General features: G+C 46.2%; 1 protein-coding gene across 2 annotated transcripts in view; it reads right to left on the bottom strand.

Annotated features, from left to right (window-relative positions):
- The window catches only part of DRD3 (dopamine receptor D3), a 37,300-nt gene that overhangs the window by 15,569 nt on the left and 12,495 nt on the right, over positions 1–9,236 (bottom strand). The window lies entirely within an intron of this gene.

Here is a 9,236-nt window from a genome sequence, read left to right as displayed (position 1 = left end):
CCCTACATCTCTTAATCTGCTTCCACTTCCTGCCTTTCTTCCAGACATCCACACCCAACACTCAGGCTTTTTGACTCTTCTTTGGCCCTTCCATATCATTTGCTCACCCATTCATTTAGTCTTTCATTCATTCAATATATATTGAGTTCTTACTATATATATACAGGTCTTATTCTGGAAATACAGAGATGTGCAAATGGGACATTGTCTCTGTCCTTACTGAGCTGGGAGTTAAGTGGAGTAGATAGATGAAAAAAATGCTAATATAAAATGAGTATCACGAAGGAAGTAAGCTGGGTGTTGTGTTTAAGGATAGTGGAGGATGTAAAGAAGGGGCAAACGACGTAAGCAGGTAGGAAAATGAGTGGGGTGAGAGGGAGCCAGTCATGAGGGAAGGTAGAAGAACATTTTAGACAGAAGGACAGCAGGTCCTGTAAATATACCCATTATGGTAACGTCCCCATTATCCATGCATTTCTTTTCTACCACTTTTTCTCTGTGATGGCCACAGCATCCTGGCTGGTCTCCTATTGCTAAGTCCCCGAAGAGATTTCATCATGTCCACCTCACCCCATGTTTCCCCCCACTCAGATGAAAACTGTCTGAAATAGGCATAATTCTAAGATGGCCCCCAAGATTTATGTACTGTAGAACTAGAAGAAATCCTGTGATTAGATTACAAATCAACAGACTGAGTAAATCAAAAAGGAGATTATCTTGGGTGAGCCTGACCTAGTTGGGTGAGCCCTTGAAAGAGACTGAGCCCTTCCTTAATTCAGAGAGATTCAAAGCATGAGAAATTATCCTCCTGGACTGCAAGGGGCAAAATGCCATGTTTGGGGAAAGATCATTTGGCAAGGAACAGCAAAAGGCCTATGTGAGCTGAGAACAGCCCCTGGTTGACAACCACCAAGAAAGTGGGAACCTCAATCTTATAACTGCAAGGAACTGAATTCTACTGACTACCTGAATAAGTTTTGAAGATGAAAACACAAGTCAGCCTACACCTCATTTTTAGCTTTGTGAGACCCTTAGCAGAGAACCGACCTACACAGTGCACAGACTTTTTCACCTGTGAGATTAAAAACGGATATAAAGTCACTACATTTGTGATAATTTGTTACACAGCAACAGAAAACAAATACAACGTCTATACTTAGCCTTCCTCAACATGACCCCAACTTGCGCAGCCAACCTGACCTCGCGTTGGACCCTGACGCTTACATATAACTGCAGCCATACTGGCCTAGTGATGGGTTATCTTCAACAGTCTTTGTTCAATCCATTATCCCTTTTCCTTCCTTGGGTAGCTCATTTTTTCTCTCCTTTAATCCCAGATCAGCTCTCCAGTAACCTTCCCAGTCCTTCTATCTTACAGAGACCTCTAACTCTGAATGCTTAGCACTCCTATGCCAATCAATCACATCGCCCTTCTGCATGCATTATTGGACTCGCCTCATGGCTGGAGAGAGATAGACCCCATAGGATTTAAGTTACTTAATGGCTCAAATCATCTTGTAGCCTTGGTATTCCATATAGGTCCTTGTACAAAGCAAGTAGTGAGAAGCTGTTGACCGATTGCCTCATGGACTCTGAAGTCCTCCTTCCTCATAAGAGGAAGAATAAGAGGACAATTGTAATCCTAGCCCAGCTCAAGGGATCTAATATATATAGCTGGGTCTACATATGCTCAATTTTTATTTATTTATTTATTATTTATTTATTTATTGTTGAAGTATAGATGATTTACCATGTGTTAGTTTCAGGTATACAGCAAAGTGAATCAGTTATATATACATTCTTTTTCAGATTCTTTTCCCATATAGGTTATTACAAAATATTGAGTATAGTTCCTGTGCTATACAGTAGGTCCTTGCTTTATCTATTTTCTATATAGTAGTGTGGATATGTTACCCCCAAATTCCTAATTTATCTGTCCCATCCACCTTTCCCCTTTGGTAAGCATAAGTATTTTTCTATGTCTGTGAGTCTGTTTCTGTTTTGTAAGTAAGTTCATCTGTATCATTTTTTTTAGATTCCACATATAAGTGATATATGATATTTGTCTCTCTCTGTCTAACTTCACTTAGTATGATAATCTCTAGGTCCATCCATGTTGGTGCAAATGGCATTATTTTATTCTTTTTTTATGACTGAGCTATATTCCATTGTGTATATATACCACATCTTCTTTATTCATTCATCTGTTGATGGACATTTAGGTTGCTTCCATGTCTTGGCAATTGTAAACAGTACATATGCTCAATTTTTCATTGTCTCGTCAGGGTCCAGGGAACCTGGAGGCCAGATGCAGAGCAGGAACCCCCTTAGCTCCTCTTGTGCACCTCAAGACTTGGGGCTGAGGAAGGGAAGGACAGACCCTGGGCTGCAGGGGGTGGGGTAGTGCTCCCCAACGCTCCTCCTATATATGCCAGCCACCTGACTCATCTGCCTCATATGCATCTGGCCTTAGAGTTCATGTGTTAACATTTGTATCCCCAAAGAGCAGCCTGAGAGTCAGCTCTGAGGGCTAGGATGGAGGCAGACTCTGCAGAACTTAGCCTTGGCACCCTAACATGTGACAGAGGTGGCTTCTTTGTCAAGAGGGAGAAATAGAGTCCTTATTTAATAAGGTCAAATTACGATCCCACCACCAACCTCAAGGAAGGCCCATGACAACCCAGTTCCCTTCTCCTGATGCACATACACTATGGATCCTCCCTTGAATCCCTAACTTGGCAATGAAGGAGCAGGGCAAGTAGCACCTGGCACTCCTCCAGGCCTCTCACTCTCTCAGGACTTCCGACTGCTGGGGCAGTGAGCTGGGGCTTCACGTCAAATATGTCAACCAGGGTCTGGCCCTTAGCAGTGATCCCTGAGGCACCGTGGAGGAGAGGCTGAGCTTGAAGCCCCGCAGCTGTCCTGGCCAAACAGCTGATGAGGGTCAGGAAGGAAAGGTATGGCACACTTCTTCCTGTCCAGACCTGTTGGCCTTCATTTACATAATGACCTTGGATGTAAAAGAACCTGACCATTCCATAATTTGGTAGTGTGCTGCTAAGTGCCTAACAATGGGCTCTGCAGGTGAAAAAAAGCCCTAATTTATACCATTTGTCAATTTCTGTGGCACAAATACTCCCACCATTGTCCACTTCAAGTTACACCAATGGTTTAATAACCTGCTCAAAAAACTAAAATTTTGCCAATCAGTTCCCACTAGCCATTACAAATGGTGGGACTCCAAGCCCACCACTGAATGTTGCACACTTTCCTAGATCCGCTTTAATATTCAGCAACTTCTTGGAGACTCCCATTAATTCAATGAGTCAGTAAGTGTAGGGAGCATTGGCTCCATTTTATAAAGGAGGAATCAAGGCCATAGAGAGGTTACATGATGAAATCAAGTTCCCACAGCTGGTGGTAGCAGTCTCCGAGGCCAGGTCTCTCCTGGGTGCCCTGCTCCCTGCCAAGGGCACTGCAAGTCTCTGAGGCCTTACAGGGGACAAGGGCTTCCTCAGGAAACGTGGCACTGAAAGGTGGTTTGTACTTCGACAGCATCGCGGCTACCCAGAACTGTTTCCCAGTCAATTAGCTTGATTGTATTAATTTCCTGGGGGTCCTGTTAAAACACATATTCCAAGGCCACACCCTTGGATACTTGTTCCACTCCAGAAGTTTGTATTTTTAACAAGCAAGTGCATCTTATAAGATTAGACAAGTTGGAGAAAGTCTGCCTTACGGAACATTTCTGTGTCAAAGCTTGTTAACTTGGGTAAGAAGTGAGAGATGAGACTACATTTAGCACTGTTACATTTATATATTTTTTCTTCTTAGTTTTAAAACGTGATTAAACTTTTAGAATAAATGAGACCCCCCCGCCCCCCCCCCCCGCCAAATTTGTTTCTAGGGTGAAAAACGCCAGGAAGCTTGCCATCGGGGCTGAAACACAGAGGCTGTTCCGGCATTGGCCATCGGAGGGCACCAGAATGCAGCAAGAACCCAGCCAGCGCGGCGGGGTGAGAAGTTCACGGCTCACCTGGGGGCTCTCCAGGCCCCCAGTGGGGAGGCGGGGAGGGAAAGCTCGGCCCCCCTGGTTCCTGCAGCCCTGCAGGGAGCCTGAATTCCAACTCAAGCAGACTGCTCAGCCTCTGATTTCCTCCCGAATCGATCGCAGATGACCGACCGCAGGCCAGGGCAGGGCTGGGCGTGGGCCCGATGCGCTCACCCGGCTCTTCCGGGTCTTCGGTCAGAGCGCGAGCGCGCGCTGCGCGTGCTGCCCAATCGCTGCCCGGCCAGCCAGCCCGCCTCCCTTTGAGCTCCTAGCTTTTTGGGTCTTTTCTGGCGTGGCCGGAGCGCTGGCAGTGTGCTCAGTGGGTAAGTCAATGGACGTTGGAAACAGACTGATTAGCGTCTGAATCCCGCTTGGCCTGCCGCTGAACCTTGTGACCTGGACCACAGATGTGACTTCTTTGAGACCCAGTTCCCTTATCGCACAAGGGGGATAATGAGCCCGCCTGATAGAGCTGTTATGCGTATTGAATGCGATGATCTCTGGGAAGTTTTTTGGCACAGTGCCCGGTCCATCTTAAGCATTCAAAAAACAGTATTATTATTATTGTCATTATTATTGTGCTAGCCCAAGGGATCTGTGATTGTTCATATCAGTGAGTTTAGGGGGGTCTGCCCCTTATTCCTGATTATCAGGGGACATTAAATTTATTTATTTCTCAAACAAACAAGTATACAGCACTTTCTAGGTGCCAGGCGACTGTTCGAAGTCCTTTACAAACATTAACTCATTTACTCTTCATAACAACACTTTTGCTCTGATCTCCCCTAAACAGGTAAGGGAACTGAGGCCCAGAGAGGTTAACTCACTTGCTCAAGTTCACGTTGCTATTAAGTGAAAGAGCCAGGATTTCCAGCCAGGCAGTGTGACCCAGAGCTAGGGGCCCAGAGTAGGCTAAGCCTCTGAGAAAGGCAGTGAGCTGGAGTAGAAAGAGGCTGGCTGAATCCCCTCTCCTGCACCTACCAGCTGTGTGGTCTGGGCAAGGTTACCCACACAGTCTAGTCTTAAGAATCCTTACCTGTAGAGTGCGGGTAATACACCTACCTTGCTGGGATGTCGTGAAGGTTAGCAATAATGACAAGCTCTTGGTGCCCAGCACGTAGTACATGCTAAGGAAATGGTAGATATTTCTACCGCTGTTGCCTTTAGATTCACTCAAGTTAGGATTAGCAGAGAGGTAGCCAGGGCATTGAAGACAAAGGAAATGTGACTGATTTAGTCCCAGGAAATAGCAGCTAGAGAACTGGGTGCTGGCATGGCCAGAGGCCCCTCGCTCGGTGTCACATCCCCGCCTCCACCAATGAAGGGGCCAGACAGACCGGTGGTGTGGGAGTTGGGAGACTCAGGTTCTAGTTTCAGACCTAAGAGGCTACGGGTCCCCGTGGGGGCATTTAGTTTAACTCATTTCTGCACAAATGAGTTAAACTCTAATGCCCTTTATGACTCCCAATTCTGTGACGGGGGTCTGTGGGCTTGTCACTGCTGAAGGTTTCAGGATCCTCACAGAATTCGACCTCTGCCTGGGGCCCTGTCCCCAAGTGGGAGGGGTGTGTGTGTGTGTGTGTGTGTGTGTGTGTGTGTGTGTGTGAAAAGAGGAAGGTGCGTCCCGGGGAAGCGGCAGTGGGGGAGGGAGGAGGCTGGGCTGGGTGGGAGGACCTGAGTCTAACTCCCCGCCTGGGTTTAATGAGCCCCCGAGCTCTGTGAGGACTGCTTTTCACCACCTTTTATTTGGTCAGACAGGGGGCTCAATAAATCTTTAGTTCCGTGGACTCCCCTCACGGAATGGTTGAAGGAGAAAGCTTTTTGCAAATGACTGGAAAGCCCTTTGCAAATATAAAGTGCTTATTTAGATGCAAACTAAAAATCCAAGGTGCCTGTGACTCATCTGGTACCTATTGTGCTCGCTGCAGAGACGCGGAGGCTTTCCTATGTGATGGGTGCCGTTTGAGAGCCACTTAAAGAACTCCCTGGTGAATGAATTTGGTTGCATTATTCCTGGGCTCCTTGCGGAGGACTCGAATTCTCACCGCTTGCTCGGATCTTGTCCTGCTCCTTTGACACTTTCTCAGCCCTCTCCCCGAGTTAGTTCTGACCCAGGATGTGGAGGGAGGGGGCTGGCCTACAGGGAGGCAAGGAGCCAAGGGCGGGTTAGGGGGTTGTGCTCACCCACTCTGCTTTTTACAAAAGAAAAGGCGGCATTAATCCCAACATCCAGAGCTATGCCTACGAATCTAATGACAATGGCATTACTTGCTTTCAAAAACCCTTTTATCATTTCCTTTTCTTTCCTATCTCTTACCACCCTGTTATTACAGATCAGGGCTTCATGACCAAAAAATGCTGAATCCATTTGGTCAAGTTTGTCAGATGGGTGACTAGCATTGTGTGAAGACCAAAGGTCTGCATGAATGACTGCATTTTTAATGAATTGACCAACTATTTGGCATCCCATGAACAGAATTTAATGCTGTGTACTGCAAACTGCTGTGAAGGATAATGGAGACGGCTTTTCCAAGGCCTATTTTCAGTCCTAGAAGAGAAAGGAGGCTCCATTTTGAAGTTTGGTGAGGATTGGTTCATATAGACCTACAGGCCAAGAGGGGTGCCTCCTTGTCCTTTGCGGTCTAAGGCAGGACCTGTTTCTCAGGTTGCAGGTAGGTGAATGGTATGCATTCTGGGAGTTCTCCCTGTATGGGACAGAAGCCAGTTCAAGGTCTGTTCTTGTTGGTTGTGTCTACTAGGTGGTGCAAGTAGAACCGTGTGTTAAGCATGACCGCTGCCAGCAAAATGGTGCTTTTGTGCAAGTTACAAAAAGATACCCTCTCCTGGCTGGTAAAGGGCACCCTCTCTTGGTTTACTCAAGGCTTGGCAATGAAGCCCTTGGCTGAAATCAGTTCCCGCACTCCAGTGCACAGCCTGCACAGCCTCACCTGCCAGCGGCATGTGTGAGAATGTGTGTGGGTGGAGTGTATAGGCACACTTTCCAAGATGGTAGAGGGTAGGGTCGGAACTGGAAGGCTGGGAGGGGGCTGTCCCAGAGCCTCTTTCTAGAAGCTCTCTTTATACAGTTCTTCCCTCCCTCCTCCAAGGCTGATCTGATCCTACTCTCTCATGTCCTTTCTGAAGGTGCATATTTGTGGTATAAGCATTGGCTACCCTCAGGCAGGGACCACCGGATTCAGGATTCAGTTAATATTCCCTTTTTTTTTTGGCCGCACCAGGTGGCTTGCGGAATCTTAGTTCCCTTGCCAGGGACTGAACCTGTGTCCTCGGCAGTGAAAGCGTGGAGCCTTAACCACTGGACCGCTAGGGAAATTCCCTGGTTTAATATTCCTTGTTCAAAGCTCTGTAATAGGCACAGCAGGGAGATTCACAGGTAATGAGGAACTAGGATGATATAATAGTTTGGGGTGGTGGAGGTGATGATATAGCAAACCAGATGCAGTCTATTATTTCTGTAAATGATATATTTCTGAAAGCATGTACTAAAACATGTACTAAATGTCCAGAAATCACACAAAAAACTTAGATGTTATTGGAGGAATTCTGTTCTCAGAGAGCTAAAAATATTATAAAATCACTAACTATCCCTTCACTTTTTAACAGCTTTATCAAGATATAATTTGCATACCACACAATTCATCTAAGTATACAAATCAATGTGGATTTTTTGGGTATATTTACAGTTATGCGACTGTATCCCTTTATTTTTAACACATTCTTTAATGGTATTAGTTTCAGCATTATGGACATGTTCTCTAATTTTCCTTTTCAGGCTAGCCAATCAAGTAATAAAAGTCAAGTGATAGCCAAGCAAATGATAAAAGTCAAAGCCCACCGAGTTGACTGGTTGGGTTTGCAGTATCACTAGAGGATAGGGTTTTCATGCCCATTCTTTGGTTACACACATGCAAGGAAGTTTAGGGCTGTTGATACAGAGGGCACAACAGTGGGTCACGTGAATTTCACACTTGGGGACGTGAGGAGGACGTGTATTAGGACTCCTGCAAAGGGAGCCTGGAGATGCCACAAATGGTTACAGAGGAAGCACTGTGAGAGTACAGGGGTGACTGAATTAAGCTGCAGACATTTGGAAGGGCTTCACGGAAAAGGGGGCCGGCGTGATCGGCCTTGGAGCATGAGTGGGCTAGAGGGAAACCCAGAAAGAGATGAGATTGAAAAAGTAATGTGAGGCCATATTGTGGAAAACTTTGAATCTTAGGCTGTGAAGGTAACTTCAGTTTTTATTCCACAGGCCAGGGAGACACTGAAGGGTTTTGAGTAGGGCAATAGACATTGGGGCTTTACTTCTGGGGGAATAATTCTGAGAGTGGTTGAAGGGCCAATTAGGAGGCTGTGGCAGAAGTCTAGGTGGGAGGTGATAGGAGCCGCAAATAAGCAGGTGAGGTAAGAAGGGAAAGATGGGTCACATTTAGAAAGCATTTCAGAAATAGAGTCTGTAAACGTTGATTGCTTAGATGTGGGAGATGAGGAAGAGAAAGGTGTCAAACAAAATCCAAGTTTTCAGAAGAATGATGTTGTCAGTAAGAGATCATCAAGTCAAGATGGTTTGGTGCTGTGATGGTTTGATGGTTTGGTTTTTAACATTTTGCCTTGTAGGAGCCAGTGGTATATCCAGGAAGTAATGTGGTCTGGATATCAGGGGAGAAATTAGGGGTGAGGCTGGAGATTTGAGGAGCCTTAGCACAAAGCCTAAGATTGTTAACTTGGAGCCAGATAGACATGAATTCAAATCCTGACACTGCTTCTTCTCAGCTGTGTGACTGTGCAAATTCCTTAATTAGTCTAAGAAGCTGGAAATGAAGATAGTAATAGTACCTGAGAGTTGTGAAGAGGAAGTGAGTTAAGGCTTTGTTGTGCCTTAGCACGATGTGCTAAATTCGCGGTAGATGGCAGATTTTATTTGGGGTCACCTGATGGAGCTATGGAGTGGATGGATAATATTCCTGGGAGAGACTGTAGGAAAAGAAGAGGTGGACGGGGACTTGGAGAAGGGAAGATTGGAGGCTCTTGACTGGCAACAGGGGCCATAAGCTCGAAAGCGACTTCCTTTTCCCAGGGCGCTCAGTGTCCTTGGAAAGCCATGGCAGATGTCCTTGGAGCCATGGCAGATCTAAGACTCAGGGAGGGGAAAGGGAAAGAGGAG

Source organism: Lipotes vexillifer, unplaced genomic scaffold (assembly GCF_000442215.2).
Source record: "Lipotes vexillifer unplaced genomic scaffold, Lipotes_vexillifer_v1.1 scaffold1674, whole genome shotgun sequence".
NCBI classification, from domain to species: Eukaryota; Metazoa; Chordata; class Mammalia; order Artiodactyla; family Lipotidae; genus Lipotes; species Lipotes vexillifer.
This window is presented reverse-complemented; position numbering and strand designations above follow the sequence as displayed.